Source organism: Schistocerca serialis, chromosome 3 (genome assembly GCF_023864345.2).
Source record: "Schistocerca serialis cubense isolate TAMUIC-IGC-003099 chromosome 3, iqSchSeri2.2, whole genome shotgun sequence".
NCBI classification, from domain to species: domain Eukaryota; kingdom Metazoa; phylum Arthropoda; class Insecta; order Orthoptera; family Acrididae; genus Schistocerca; species Schistocerca serialis.
Window position 1 is genome coordinate 438,404,683 of NC_064640.1, and position 17,286 is coordinate 438,421,968.

General features: G+C 42.5%; 1 protein-coding gene across 1 annotated transcript in view; it reads left to right on the plus strand.

Moving 5' to 3' along the window:
- Positions 1-17,286, plus strand: part of LOC126470910 (elongation of very long chain fatty acids protein 7-like) — a 264,344-nt gene that overhangs the window by 22,437 nt on the left and 224,621 nt on the right. The gene's annotated exons all lie outside the window — the stretch shown is intronic.

A 17,286-nucleotide genomic window follows, 5' to 3' on the forward strand; every position in this document is an offset into this window, starting at 1 on the left:
AAATTGCACCACATCATTATATTTTTCTTTATGTTTGTGAACCGCTAACATAATATTTACATTTTTTTGTAACATTTGGTGTGTATAGCTTGTCTGCAACGCTGTTATTTTGCCATTCTAATATTTTAATTCAACACAAAATATAGAAACAGCAGTTAGTTTTATTTCTTCATGGCCAGTAACTGACACCGTTTGAGGTAATATAACATCCGTAAAAAATTAAACGGGAAGTAGTTTAATGATGACGCTTGCCGTGGAAACTTCTATTTTCACACACAGTCTGAAAGTGTCCTACAACTTAATAATGAAAAAATTGAAACGGCACCATACTCAGGTTTTATTGTAAACAGTTTTGTAGTCACGTCGCCAATAAACTATGTACAATGCCTAAAATAAGTCTGTCATAAGGAGTAAAAGAAGTGATCGAATACAGAAAAATTCTGCCAGATCTGTAACCAGACAGGTCAACCAGTACGAACATAGTAGCTTGCGTTTCTAAAGCTCGTTGTACAAGTATGGTTATATAAACGCTCTGCCCTCCAGGTGTATTGCCCCCCAGTCTCTGCTGAAATATTTCTCATCTTCTGATTTCTCTGCAGTTGGTATCATGTCAAGATTATTTAGCTATAATTATTGTCTCTGTATGGTTTTTGCAAAACAATCTTAAAACATTTTTCATACTCTTTATGTTGTTATTTCTCTGCAGATGTGTTTTTATATTTGTACGAAGCTGTTGCTCAAGAAACTCATATCAGATTTTTAGAAAAATACTCAACGTTTGCAATGTGAGGCAAGTCCAAAGAGACAATATCCGAGACAGACCAAAATACGATATTATTGCTGCCACTGAACGCCACATGGAAAGACAATAACAAGACATGAAAAGTTAGGACACGTACAAAGGGTTTAGTCGTGCATGTAACAGTAAATGGAGTGGAAAATTGTCACTCCTCTGATATTATGTCCCATCAGAATTATCTACACTGTAGAGAATCATGCAAGAAGAACGTCTGTGTATCGTACAATCCAGTTTATATGCATTTTACCTTGTTCTAGGAATCGATATAATAAGAATCCGTTGAGTATGTATGAGTCAGTGAAAGCTATATCCTTACACATTTCACCATTATTTCTCTGGCCATTAAAGCGACTTTCCCATCTGAAAAAGTTTATATATCTTAGAAACGTAAAATTAACCAGTTTACAGAGTCAGCGATTGTAATTTCGTCCAGACTAGTTGAGTAAGGGATCCAACAAATCGCTGAACGAAATTAACTTACCACCTGTAATAGGACTGTGTTATACCCCTAGTAAGCTACGGCTTGATGACAGTTTTCGCCTTTATGCGGTGAGCGAATAGCTTGGGTGACAGCGAAGAACATTGCCACCAGAGTCGTACTGCCCCTGACGTAGTACGGTGACCGCTGGCGCAGCATACGCGACGCTAGAAATGTTGAATCGCCATGCGTTATTTCCCATCAGCACTCTAGATCAGAGACGTCGCCACTACTGCTGGAATTCCAGTGTACTTGCTACAAAGGGAAATTAGCGCCCGCGAAGATTCTCACGTTCGGAGATCTATAGTAAACTTACGCGATGACAAGACGCCTCTCAGTTCTAGCATTAATAGTTCTGAATAATAATTACTCATCCTGTTACCGCTACAATGAATGTGGAGATTAATCGTTGTGTAAACAAGAATATATCCCGGAAATTTCAAAATCTATAGTGAATGTTTCTCACGTGAAACACAGAAAATTAAAGGAGCAATAGATATTCCGCCAAACAATGCAAAGTCGTGAATAACCGCCCATTAACGATGAGCAAAAAGTAGGCAAACATATGTAGGTTCCGCCAGAGGTAGATCATTAGAGTGACATGAGCGAAAACTGCCGGCTGATTTACGTACTTTGCTCTTCCGCACAGTACCGTACTTTTATTTTCAAGGTTGTGTGAAGTGAATTGTAATGTCAACGTACGAGAAGACTTCACAATGTAAGTTACCCATTATTATGGCAGGCCAAGTAAGATTTACTGATTACTGCGCTACGCTTCAAAGTGACACACATGTATGAACACATTTCTCAACATAGTCGCCATGCCTCTGCGAACAACGGACGGGACGTTCTATCAATTCCTCGACGATCCGCTCCTCGGTCACAGAGCCATACGAGAACCATTGTGTGAAAGTCCTCGTCGTGGCAAAATCTCTTTTCCCCTAAATGTTCTTCCAGCTCGCCGAAAATATGGAAATCGCATGTGCAATATCTTGACTTCCCGACCAACATGACTCTCATCTCTGCGTACTTGGGCAACTCGTGGGCACAGTTACAGTACGCCTGGACGCGACGTTGGATTAAGTCCACATACCGCCAGAATTTCGAGACGAACCTGTCTGCAGTTTAGACTATTTGCCGACAAGAATCGCACTGTCCCGCGTACTTCAACTTTGGAGTACGTTTCCAGTTGCCGCAGCATTCTACTTCCACTGTGTCATACATCTGTTATCCGCACCACAGCAGAACTGTTCAAATGGTTCAAATGGCTCTGAGCACTATGGGACTTAAAATCTGAGGTCATCAGTCCCCTAGAACTTAGAACTACTTAAGCCTAAGGACAAATGGTTCAAATGGCTCTGAGCACTATGGGACTCAACTGCTGTGGTCATAAGTCCCCTAGAACTTAGAACTACTTAAACCTAACTAACCTAAAGACATCACACACATCCATGCCCGAGGCAGGATTCGAGCCTGCGACCGTAGCGGTCGTGCGGTTCCAGACTGTAGCGCCCAGAACCGCTCGGGCACTCCGGCCGGCTAAACCTAAGGACATCACACACATCCATGTCCGACCGTAGCGGATGCGCGGTTCCAGGCTGAAGCGCCTAGAACCGCTCAGCCACACCGGACGGCTGAACTATTTCTACAGGAAACGCAGAACATGTACTGTCTCCTGATCATGCACCACTCTTGCTGCACAATGGTCCTTAATATGGGACGATATGTGTAACTTACTTTCATAAGTCCGTGGGTAAATGATCAACAAAGTTAAAAGTATTCCGGATTTTTAATGTGGCAAATAAATTAATGTTATCTCATTAAATTCTTCCGGATGTAGTGCCACGTAATCTTATATTTACATAAGATGTCTGAAAGACAGCAGTAATAGTTTCAAAAATAAACTGAAATCATATCCCCTTGACAACTCCTTTTATACCATAGATGATTTCTTGAATGGGAATAAATAAATATATACCTATAATATCCGAATTTTGTTCCATTTACGGGAATGAGGTAGGTTATAAAAATCTGAAAATGTTAAGCTTTTCTAAAAAAAAAAATCCTTATGCACTTGCCATGTTCCACATCAGAACGGTCACGGCACGTTTGATCAATTTAATGAAAGCATGAAACATTAAAAACGAGTCATGCATATAAAATTCAGTCATTGTGTTGTGATAAAGAAATACAATGTGGTTCGGTTCCTTTTTAAAAAAAATTTCATTTAACGTCATTTATAACCTCAGAGTTGTGCACACGTAAGCGCCAAGCAAAAAAAATTGTTCAAATGGCTCTGAGCACTATGCGACTTAACTTCTGAGGTCATGAGTCGCCTAGAACTTAGAACTAATTAAACCTAACTAACCTAGACATCACACACATCCATGCCCGAGGCAGGATTCGAACCTGCGACCGTAGCGGTCGCTCGGTTCCAGACTGTAGCGCCTAGAACCGCACGGCCACTCCGTCCGGCAGGTCCAAACACACACACGTTTATTTAACAATCAGAATCACAATTATTGCAGTGAATTCGCCTTCATAAAAGCTTAAAAGCTAAACCAATCTTAATATTCCAATACTTTTGCACTGACCGTACAGTAAGATTCGAATATATAATTTTCTGGAGCTCAGCATTTGTGTGGCGTGCTAATACTGATACGCCGTGCGCTGCAATTCTTTCCCTTTTACTGTATGGAAGGAATTTTACTTGCAATAATCTACACTATGAGGCAAAAGGGAGATGGGAGATGGTCCCTGCCTTCAACTGAGAAGACATTTATCGAATACCGAATACTTTATCTGTGTCATATCTACGAATGAGCAAGAGTGATTAATGAATATTAAGGCAATCCATCACTTAAAAGAGGATATCCTGATCTGCAAATATAGGTAACAGACTCCGGAATGTACGTGTTGCAGAGTACGGATTAGTTGGTTGTTCGTTGCTTTCCTCTGTCAGACATTACACTGAGTGCTGTGGGACTGTTTGTTTGCTTGTCCGAATTGTAGAAGTTCTCAGGTTCCCATACTCAGCCTCCCAGTGGAAGGTAACAAACGGAAATGTTGCGCATATATGCACACTGCAAGAGAAGCGAGTTTTTTGTACTCTTCTGCTGACAATTTCAAGGCATACACTCATAATGGATCAGTTCACTTGATAGCATGTAAAGCATGAATAGTACAGATATCGTAGTCATTTACTGCGGGCCTTATAAATCATAGGTATAATTTGCAACTGCTTGGAACACAGTATCCCCACTTCGTGCTGGTTCTTTATTCTATTGCATTCTTTCTCCGAAGGGGAGACTTATTCGGATTGTAAAAACGTTATACTTGGCATTCTTTCCATTTTCTTTGAGTACGGAAATAGCTCTCTTTGTTTATCTTCGAAATACGATATGGCACGGTAACAAGGTCCGATCACTAGCGCGCAAAACTTAAGGACGAGGCTAACTTTCGCATTATATTTCACTGCCAAGTAACATAGCTAAATGGAACTCTGACCAAACGAGTACATAGAAAGAACTGCCGCAATATAGTACAGAACGTAACTGGAAAAAAACACACAATAACACGAACAGAAATAACATTTCGTTCGAAGGTAATAATTACACCGAAGTTACCGCGATTTACGATGGTCCACTCGACATCACAAAGGCGGAACGTGATTCGTAATAGGGTGTGTAACCACCACGGACAGCAATGCATACTCTGCAATGTGCGCCCATGCTGGCCACAAGGTAAGTAAAGAGTTGTTGCCGTAGGGCGTTCCATTCCCCCCACTAGTGCGGCTGACAACTGCCGTATGGTCACTGGTACCTGTGGACGAGCAGAAATACGTCTCCCCGACGCATCTCGTACGTGCTCGACGGGGTTTAACACCGGGGAACGGGCAGGCCAGCCCTTTCGTCGAATATCATCTCGTTCCACCTGCACATTGTCAGATGGCTCAGATGGCTCCAAGCACTATGGGACTTTACACCTAAGCCGCGCGGGATTAGCCGAGCGGTCTCAGGCGCTGCAGTCATGGACTATACGGCTGGTCCCGGCGGAGGTTCGAGTCCTCCCTCGTGCATGGATGTGTGTGTTTGTCCTTAGGATATTTTAGATTAAGTAGTGTGTAAGCTTAGGGACTGATGACCTTAGCAGTTAAGTCCCACAAGATTTCACACACATTTGAACATTTTTGAACTTAACTTATGAGGTCATCAGTCCCCTAGACTTAGAACTACTCAAATCTAACTAACCTAAGGACATCACACACATCCATGCCCGAGGCAGGATTCGAGCCTGAGACTGCAGCAGCCCCGTGGTTCCGGACTGAAGCGCCTATAACCGCTCGGCCACAGAGGCCGGCGCACATTGTCATCCATAAAAATGAAGCCATGGTCGAATGCACCCCTCAAAAGACTCACTTAGGGAACGAGCACAGTGTCATAATGGTACGTCAAGAAACGCTACTTAGACTGAATCTGCTCTCATCCGTAAAGGGCACGGGAACCCACTCTTCATTGGACCAGTCCCTACGCTCTTGACACCCCCGCAAAGGGTACCGCCTGCGTGCGGGTGTCAGCGGAACACAACGTACCGGCTGTCGGGCAAAGAGATGAGCCCCATGCGCGAGATTGCGTGCCTTGCTGTCTTGTTAAATGTAGCTGCAACTGCGCTCGCTGTTTGATGTGGGCTACTTCTTGCCTGTTGCACAATGTAGCGGTCATCTACTGTATCAGTATTATAGTCTGTCGGTAAACTGAAGAGCGAGCGAGCGAGTCCCCACTCTGCCAACGCAGCTACGTCACAAGGCGCTTCTACAGGCTGTTTCACAACGTAGTACCGGCCCTGCCGCGGCGCGCGATTTAAATCTGTGGCGACGTCGTACACAGATACGTCTCGGCTGCGTTTTTTTTTTAGACAAATACATTAAGACCATAAGGAATACAAAAGACGATAGCTTCTTTCGAAATACAACAATAGAGCAAATAATATTAACATAAGAACGGAAGTCAGGATTCTACCACAAACATAGAACCGAATGCCTGTTCATGTGAATATGGTATATGTTCCTCTACTGCTATTCGTGAAACGAACCGCACATAATTCAATCAATCTGTAGAATTTAAGGCTTGTTCTTACTTTGTGTTTCTACTGAAAGGTAGAAGTTTTCTTTGAGGGATTGTATTGAAACTTAACAATTCTTGCAACATGAAGAGTGTTTAAAAAGTAAGCAGAAATTTATAATTTTGTGTGTTAGTCCGATTTGCACTACTTTTTTGTCACTGTCTTCGTGAACATGTCTCTAAGGTATGTGTACAATGTTATGCATATTGGCTATTTACTCCGTTGTCAGTTGTCAGAAAGATTACATGTGTTTTGGTAGCATCAACGATTATTTGCTTTGTATAAAAATAGAATAGAGAATCTGTATCAAATTTTGTTGTAAGAATGGAATAAAATGTATGAAATTTGTGGAAATGTTGAATATTGCTTTTGGTGAACTTGTTATGAGTAAGCCAAGGGCATACAAGTGGTATAAACATTTCAAAGTGGGTCTTAAAGGGCAGCAGTTTTACAAGTATGGATGAGATTAAAAGTGTGCAGTTAGAAGACCTATAAACTATCCCGAAGAAACAATTCCTAAAGTGTTTCGGGAATTGGAAAAAGAACTGGCATAAGTGTGTAATATGTAATGGGGAATATTTTGAAGAGTATAACATTGCTGTAGACTAACAAATAAAGTTCTTACCAAAAATTAAAAGTTAATATGTAAGCGCACCTCGTATGTCAAGCTGTCTGCTTGGAAGTCCAGAATCGGGGTATGTGTTTCGAAGGAAATTTCAGCAGTGTTTACAATAGCTATTGCGCACGTGTTTTAAGGAATATGTCATAGAATCGGGTGAATAGTGACTGAGACAGAGATTTGGTGTTCCATCAGCATCAAAGGTTTTACGTGATTTTGAAACTGTCTATAACGATGGGTTTCCTCACGAAATTATTAATTTCCTTCGTGGCGACTCCAGTAAACCATGCGGCTTATTTCCGCGTTTCTTCTTTATGCGTCCTATTGGGGGAGGCTGACGTTTGCCTAAATTGCAGCCATTTGGTTGGGAGTAGTAATATCAGCCAACAGTTCTTTTTGCGTCGCCTCTTTAACATACGCTGTACTAACATTAGAGACGATCGATCGCTCGTTACTCCGCAAATATCTCCTTTTCTTCGTATTCTGCACATTTTCTTACAATACTAGACGATTATCCATCACTTCCGGATATCGAAGTATATCAGTAAGTATACAAAGTTAACTCACACTGGCAACTAAAATACCACGAACAGAAACGACGTATATCACTGCATGCCGATCTACACCGCTACAAAGGTAACGGGCAACAGATTTTGGGTGCCCCTGTAGTCCGGTGGCAGCGTTCTTCCGGGAAAGGCCACTTCCCCCACCAAAAGCGCTGCTCGCTCTTCAGTTTACAGACAGACTATAGCTGGCCATGGTCGACCATTTCCTCTCCTTCAGGCAGCGGTGCTTATGGTTCGGAACGTTCGCCATGCACTTGAAACGGTGCTGTGAGCGGTACCAAACTCTTGAGCTACACTTGTCACACATCGTCCTTCTTCCAGTTTCCCGATGATTCTTCCCTGTGTGAAGTCATCCAGATGTTGTCTCCGGGCCATGCTCTAATGAAGAACACCACCACAGCGCACCGTAACAGCTCACTTATTGACACACACTGTATTTTCCAGTTTCTTCAACTCGATTTCATTGGAAGGTCAGCCTCATTTGGCGCTATAGTCACTCTGACCTCATGCCATGTGATGTTCAGCTTTCTCTGCACAACTGGGAGACGTCTGGCACACACTTACGCAGCTTCGTTCATATTCATCGAGTAGTTACTATGTTATCGTACTTTCTCTATCTCGCCCTTAAGTTTTACAGAGAAATGTAGTATGGGAGAATGGGGAGATTTCAGCTCACTACCTAAAAAACACTGGATTCTTATTCAGAAAGACCGCCTTTCGAATTCCATCAGGCTAAGATGATTTAGGTTTTTACGTGTTTTCCCTCAAACCAATTGAAGGAATAGTTCTGTTACCTCTCCATTGACCATGTGGTCAGCAGAAAGTGAAACAGAAAACTTATTTTCTTCGTAAGACATTCACTTGGTCTGACAGACATATTTGTTGTTTTCCCCTAGGCACATGTTGCGGGATACATCAACCACAAACATTATAGGAAGCTATATTTCACTACATCAGTTCGTTCTCTGGACTAGGTCTCAGTTTCATCAGTTTCATGCAGCATATGAAATGGGTCTTAAAGATAAAATTTCTGTCTCGCGTTGCATATGTACGTTCAAACATAGGATGTGCCAGTACACAGCGAGGTGACAGAAGTCATGGACTACCGATATGTACACATACAGATCGCTTACACAAAGTACAAAAAGGTAGTGCACTAGCGAAGCAGTCACTCGTACTCAGGTGATTCATGTGAAAAGGTCTCCAAAGTGATTATGGCCGCAGGGAGGGAATTAACAGACTTCGAAAGCTAAATGATAGTTGGAGCTAGACGCATGAATTTTGCATTTTGGGAATTGTTAAGGAATACATCGATATCCATAGTGGCAACAGTGGGCCGAGAATACCAAATTTCAGGCATTACCTTTCACTATGGACAATGCAGTGGCCGATAGACTTCACATAACGACCGAGATCAGCGGCGTTTGCGTGAAATTGCCCACGCTCACAGACAGGCAACATTGCGCGAAATAACCATACAAATCAACGGGGGCGTACGGTTAAGGTATCCGTTCGGACAGAGCTGCGAAATTTGGCGTAATGGGCTACGGCAACAGTGGCCCACGCGAGTGCCTCTGCTAACAACACTACATGGCCTGCAGCGCTTCTCCTGGGTTCGTGACCGTATTGCATGGATCCTACACGACTGAAATCGTAGCTTTGTAAGATGAGCTGAAATTTCCGTTTGTAAGAGCTAAAGGTAGGTTTCGAGTGTGGCGCATACCCCACGAAGCAATGGACCCAGTTGTCAACAAGACACTGTGCAAGTTTTTGGTGGTTCCATAATAGCGTGGCTTGTGTTTACATATAATGAACTGAGTCCTCTGTACCAACTGAACCGATCTTTGACTGAAAATGGTTATGTTCGGCTACTTGGAAACCATTTGCATTCATGGACTTCATGTTCCCAGACGACGATGTCGCCAGGCCACAGATATTCGCGATTGGTTTGAAAAACATTCTGGAAAGTTCGAACGAATTATTTGGCAACTCACACCACCCGATATGAATCCCAGCAAACAATCATGGGACATAATCGAAACGTCAGTTCGAGCACAGAATCCTGCACCGGTAACAATTTCTCAGTTAAGGATGACTATAGAGGCACCATGGCTCAATATTTCTGCAGGGGACTTCCAACGACTTGTTGAGTAATGAGATGCTGCATTATGCTGGCCAAAAGGAGGTCCGGCCCGATATTAGAAGGTATCCCATGACTTTTTTCACCTCAGTGCATTGTGTGCTGCAAGCTAATATAAAATCTTGCAGCACCGCAGCCGACTCTGGATGAAGTACTTTCGTATAGAATACTAGGGGTCCCAAAAGTCGAAAAAAGCTTTAAAATCTGAAACGGGAGAATAGCCTATCCTTTGTTACTCATTTCGAGGCACAATCGGGTCAAATGCTTATGGCACGTTAATTTTGCTTACGTCACGCTACTATTAGCAGCTGTCGCGCAATGTACTAGGTGGTGAACAGTCGACGTTTCGCAAGCATTTTCTGGACTTCTCAGCATGCTGCAAGAATGGCGCCGAGGGGGGGTACTAGGTTAAGTGGTGCATCGGCAAGGCACTAGCCTCGCCTTCGAGTGAACGGCGGGTCAGATTCCTCTGCGACCATCCAAATTTAGGTTTTCCGCGGTTTTTCAAAATCACTTAAGGTAAATGCCAGGACTGATCCTTTGAAAAGGACACATCCGACTTTTTTTCCCCAACTTTCTTCAACCTGAGCATGTGTTCATCTCTAATAACCTCACCATCGACGAGGCGTGAAACCTTAAGCTTCCTTCCTTCGTTCCTTCCTTTCCATCTTCCTTCCAAGAGGAGCGTTGTCGTTTCTTGTCGATTTTTCCGTTCTCCTCTGCGATGAGTAGCTGAGCTGAGAGGACCTCTCAACGAACAATAAATGTCACTTGGCTGTAGTCAGCCTTAAAGCTAGAAATGTGCGTTTTTAAGTGATTAAGATGCTAGATCAATATAAGTGGCTCAGTGTTTAGAACAGATACCACGGAACTAGAGCTCTAAATTCTGGACTGGTCACTCCACAATGTTGCACTTCTTCCAGAAACCACCGATCAAACCTAACCGAAGTAAATTTCTCCGGTGCCTGGTCGCCCTCTTTTGCCTTTGCAATATCGCTGGGACAAACGCAGCCCTTATCTCAAGAACTGTGCATTACTACTACCAGTTCCTAAACTTGCATGAGGAGTGCTGACAGCTGAGGGCAACCAGCGCTGAATAGCATTTTTGGCTTGGCCGCAGGGGTGCTAAACCGCGTTTCAGCCTTCTCGTAGATACTTCGTGACTCTCACTGACAAATGGGTAGTTTCCAGAGTTGTTATGTTCAATAACGGTTAAGAAACTTTTAATTATTCAAGATTTACGTATGACTATACTGATTCTGCTCAGTATGTCCCCGTGTAGCAGACTGACAAATATTTATAGTATTTAGTCCCATTTCTTTGCCCATGAAAGCCTTCTAACTAAAAACGAAGGAGAGAAAAATGAGCCTGTTACAAGCTAGTCATGTCGTTTTCCATGTCACTTGGCACGACCAGTACTGCATGATTTGTATTCTTGTTAATAAAAGTGTGCTACCTCCACAGTTCAGTTTCGTTCTGGCTTCAGATGATAATCTGTAATGCTCCACTAATATTTCTATTGATCCCTCCTGTGACAACTACAACGGATATTGGCTACAAGGTACTCCTATTTTGCAGTTTTTGCAAAATAACTTACCGTAAATGCCTGTTAATATTCACTTTCTCCTCGCAGCCATTTCAAATAATTAACAGAATTATTATTTTGATAACAAAATGTAACCCACAAACTTCAACGATTTACATAACCGGCAACGCTATCAGGCTAATGCGGTTCTATTTGGGGCAGAGGTAGCAGATTCCAACACTGTTGCTGGGAGAAAGTTAAATCAGGTGAATATCACCAGAAAGCCTGGAGAGACAGTGATGTAAAATTCTGAATCACCAGACAAATCCTTTCATCTCAAACCTCTCCATAGCCTCTACTGGAGAAAAGACATGTGACAATGGTGTTGATGTGTCCCTCGGATGGTCAATGACCTCTTCAGCTCTGGTATGGCTAGCAGTCCTCTGTCTCCCACTTATTTCTACAGAAAGAGTAACAACACAGATACAGCACACACTTCATCGCTGAAAGATGAGTAACCGTTTCTAAGAATTTCAGTGTATCCCACGAATATAAATGAAAATTTGTCACAATATTCAGCTCAGAACTAATAACTAGACACTACCTATCTCAAAGGCAGCCGCAGAAACGAAAATATCTCGATATATATGAGAAATGAATAACTCAACTATAGTCATTCACTGCAATAGGCAGTCAAACTTATTACGTGATTCTAATTCAATACACGCCATTATTTTTGGATAATCACCTAAAATCGTTTCTAGTTGCACTAATTTTTCGATTTCCTATCGTTGAAATTCTGCTGAAGGGTCACGGTATCACAGTAGCAAGGCTGCTCCTGTCCATCGTTCACAGTTCGCTGTCCACCAGCTTGTTGCTTTAACTTGGAGAGCATACAACAGCCGCAAAGGGACAGAATCCCACTGTAATCACTTAGGCAATATACGTTTCGAGTTTAACCAGTTGGGATTTATTATCAGAATAAAGTGACAATGCTTTTACATAACTTCCCATGGTTTTGTTTTCCAAAACTTCATATAGTGATGTTAATTGATGGCAATATGTTGGCATACATAATGACGATTTGCCAATGGTGAACGAGGTACAAGGTGCAGACACATGACTTTCAACTCCTCTGCGACCAACAGTCACTTCTCTCTCACCGGTCAGTTTAAAAGTCAGTAGAGCGTGCAGCGCCTGTTTTACAGAAGCTAGGTGATTCCTTCGAAAATAATATGGTGTATCTTTGTTAATCGCTAAGTATTGTCTTGATAGATATCTCCTTATTCACGAATAATGGCGCGAACGAATTTTTGAACATCACTCGAACACTAAATTTTACGTCTATACATCTACATGACTACTCTGCAGTTCACACTTAAATACTTGGCAGAGGGTTCTCCGAACCACCTTCACACTATTTCTTAACCTTTTCACTCCCTAACAGTGCGCGAGAAAAAAAGAACACCTGAATCTTTCCGTACGAGCTCTGATTTCTCTTATTTTATTACGATGATGATTTCTCCGTATGTAGGTCGGCGACAGTAAAATATTTTCGCTCTCAGAGGAGAAAGTTGATGATTGAATTCCGTGAAAAGATTACGCCGCAGCGAAAAACACATTTGTTTTAATGCCTGCTACCCCATATCACTTTTCATGTCAGTGACACACTCTCTCCTATTTTGCGATAATACTAAACGAGCTGGCCTTCTTTGGACTTTTTCGATGTCCTCCGTCAATCCTATCCGGTTAGGATCCCGTACAGTACAGCAGTATCTAGCAGAGGACAGACAAGTGGAGTGTAGGTAGTCGCTTTAGTAGACATGTCGCACTTTCTAAGTATTCTGCCAGTAAAACACAATCTTCGGTTTGCTTTCCCCACAATATTATCTATGTGATCATTCTAATTTAAGTTGTTCGTAATTATAATTTCAAAGTATTTAGTTGAATTGATAACCTTTAGATTTGATTTCTTTTCGTACTCATGTGGATGGCCTCACACTGTTCCTCATTCAGAGACAATTGCCAGATGTCGTGTCTAACTGACTTTGCAGTTGGTTTTGATCTTCTGGTAAGTTTACTAGACCCTAAATGACAGTCACATCTGCAAACAATCTAAGAGGGCTGCGCAGACTGTCTCTAAAACGTTTATATAGTTCTGGAACAGCAAAGGACCTATAAGATTTTCCTGGAGAACGCCAGCTACCACTCCTGTTCCCGATGATTTTCCATCGATTACTACATACTGTGACCTCTCTGACAGGAAATCACGAACCCATTCGCGCAACTGAAGCGATACTCCATAGGCAAGAAGTTTGATGTGAAATCTCTTGTGACGAACGGTATCAAAAGCCTTCTGAAAATCTATAAATATGGAGCCAATTTGAGATTCCATGTCGATAGCAACCATTACCTCGTGCGAATAAACAGCTATTTATAGTTGTGTTTCATAAGAATGATCGTTTCAGGCTATCGAACTGGTCAGTGCAACGCGAGCAAGGTTTATCCACCCACTATGTGTCAATTTTTTACAAATTCTTGGTGTACCGAGCCGAAGAAACGTGCCTGCAGTTCTCAGTATTCTGAGAACTTTATGTCTGACACTCAGCGATGTCAGATACCATGTAGCTGCACTCATTGACAAGTTGGAAGATCGAGCTGGCTCATCGTTCCAACGAGGTATCATCACCAGTCTAGGTCTCCGGAAGAAGAAAGCTTCTTGGAGTAATGTTGATAATTGAAGCGAACTATATATCGAGGTCAACTATACGTCAGTTTCTGTCATTTTGATGCAAAGTTTAACATTTATTTCAGTTATACGCTTCTATTAAATTTATTCGCTGCATAGGAATTTCTAAACTACGGCTGTAGTTGCGCTGACTAACATATGTTCTCTAAATTTCTCGTTTCACAATAATTAAAGTCACAACAACCAAATGACCATTTTCGGTGAAATATTCCGTTCTAGAAGACGTTACGTGAATGCACACTTTCCGCCCTGTTCGTGAAGTTTCTGTCTCGACGAGAAGAGGATTAGGCTTAAAAACATGCGGTGAACGTCGATTTCGTTAGAGACAAAGCAAAAGTTCACATTGGAAAAGAATGAAGAAGAAACCGACTGTGGTCTTTATAATAAAATTGTTCCGGTAAGTACCTGAAGCTATTTAGGGAAAACAGAGAGAAGTATTAATCCGGATAGTCGTAAGAGAATTTATACACCATTACTTCTTAGTACTAATCTGCCTTATTAGTAGGAAACGGCAGTTTCAGGAGCCTTCGGATGAAGCAACATTGCCGGCCGCGGTGGTCTCGCGGTTAAGGCGCTCAGTCCGGAACCGCGCGACTGCTACGGTCGCAGGTTCGAATCCTGCCTCGGGCATGGATGTGTGTGATGTCCTTAGGTTAGTTAGGTTTAAGTAGTTCTAAGTTCTAGGGGACTGATGACCACAGATGTTAAGTCCCATAGTGCTCAGAGCCATTTGAACCATTTGAAGCAACATATCTTCGTGCTACAACAAATGCAAAAATTATGCAGAAAATGACGAGTTGTCTCAGATATTCTCCCGTTTTTTTCCCTGCATTGGAGAAAAACAACTGACATATAGTAGGTTTCTCATTGCTTCTTAAGCGAAAAGTCACCCTCCTCATTTCCTTGCAATAGTCATTCTAAGGAAGGTTCTTTAAACTTGTATTGAAATGTTATCAGTGCACTGGTATGTAATTGGAACAGTTGTGAGGCAAAGAATGCGTAATGCATGCCATTTTCCACTTTTGTTTAAGATGTGTCTCTTCATTAAATTACCTAGTGAGGTGGCGCAGTTGCTAACACACTGGACTCGCGTTTGTAAATCCCCGTCCGGCAATACAGATTTAGATTTTCTGTGGTTTCGAGATATCGTTTAAGATAAATCCCGGGATGATACTTTTGAAAAGGACACGGCTGATTAGCTTCCCCGTCCTTCCCCTACTCCGCACTCGAGCTTCTTCTATAATGACGACATCTTCGAAGTGATATTAAACCATAAGTTTCTTTCACTAATCTTCTTTCCACCAAGTGCCTCTTCTTTCCAGTTTCACTTCATTAATCTATATTCCAGCGACTTAATGCATGAGTGAACGGTTTAGTCTTGGGGTGTAGCGCACAGTTCCGGCATTCTGGTCGCTGGAATACTTAAAAGCAAAAGCTAATCGTACAATGAGACTTAGGAAGCAAACGAATGCTCTACATTGCAGGCCAGCGAGCTTATCTACAAGAGCTCATGACTTTTTCAGAACCAAATATTTTCATCAGCAGCAGATCTCTAGCCTGGAAATGTAACTCAGAGTCAAACATGATGTCGATGTCGACGTTATTAGAGACAATCCTCTAGCTCAGGTCATTAATCTTGGTAAAGTAACTCGACCAAGTTGTTGTTCAAGAATGCATCCTGCCAGTCATTCAAATGTTTAGAGAAACCACAGAAAAACTAAAACAGGGTAGTGTCATTGGAGTAGAGTCCCAATCACTGCGCCTCCTCATGTAGTCCTAGGTTAGTTTCCAAAAGTTTGCGAAATCACACTCGATTTTCGGTATGAGTTGTCATATATATCAATTAGTTATTTGACATCTACGAAGAGGTACAACCCGTCCCGATAGCCGAAGGCGTTAATGCGCTGCTTCCGGGAGTCAGAAAGATGAACATGGTCCTCGTCTAATCCGCCTCACGGATCAACGATTGCGGTAACAGTCTGGTGGTTTCCACATACAATTAGGTAAATAGTGGACTGGTATTCACGTCCCGCCTCAGATACACACGATGCAAACTTTTACAAAACGCTTTCACTCATGAACATGAGATTTATTCCAGACACAGACAGATGGTACTCTGAATCCTTCACGGCGAGAGTGGTGGTCTCAGGGAGGGCATTCGGCCACCAACTGTCACTAAAGCTGACAAAACCTATGTAAAAATACTGACCCCATAGCGAAATGTAAAAAGGCAGAGGACAAGAAGAGGAAAATCTATGAAAAGCTGTGTGATTCTGAAATATTCATACCTTTGCAGTTGTACAGTTGACTTTACCTTGAAACAGAAGAAAGTTTTCTAGCTAAATCCTTTCGAATAATTCGAATGTCTGTTAATCCCACAATCATTGATCCGTGTATTAAAGATCCCACTCAGGACGGTGCAGACGAGTAACAAGAATTTTAGAAAGGTTACTAAAGAATCTGAGCTGGCTGTTGCCTGAAGAGGTCCGAGGAAACTGAATGAGGCCACACCACGTCCTCCTGACTGTGTCGTTCAATATTTCCGGCAAGTGTCACGTCGCTCGTCGTACAGTATTGCTTAACTTACTTTGTATTAAGCGCGCAGGTGCTACCGAGTTATCCGGTCAGGACTACGATACAGCACATTACAACACGGTTAAGCAAACGTGTTGCGTCCATTATTTGCAGTTCCCCTGGAACAGCAAACACGCTGACGAAACAGTATGGTATTACGTGATCCACTTTGACAGCATTCTGCTAAGCCCGGCGGCCCTGCTCTTGGCTTTCACCCTCACTGCCTCTTCACAAAACAGCGCGTAGCGGCCTTCTCTTTCCCTCTCTCACTCTGTCTCTGTGGGAAAGGGTAGGGGGAGGGGGACAGGAGAATGTCTGACTGATTATTTTTCCTCCTTTATAGTATCCCATATCAAGACCGCTAGGGATGATCTTACGTAGAATGCACACAATTCATTTCTTACTGCGGCTCAGAACAGAATATTTTAGGAAGTTCCAAAAGCCGGCCGAAGTGGCCGTGCGGTTAAAGGCGCTGCCAGTCTGGAACCGCAAGACCGCTACGGTCGCAGGTTCGAATCCTGCCTCGGGCATGGATGTTTGTGATGTCCTTAGGTTAGTTAGGTTTAACTAGTTCTAAGTTCTAGGGGACTAATGACCTCAGCAGTTGAGTCCCATAGTGCTCAGAGCCATTTGAACCATTTTTGAAGTTCCAAAATGTCTGCGGCGCTGTGTGACTGAAAAATCGGCATAAACTTTCCTTCAGTTTTTTAGTGCG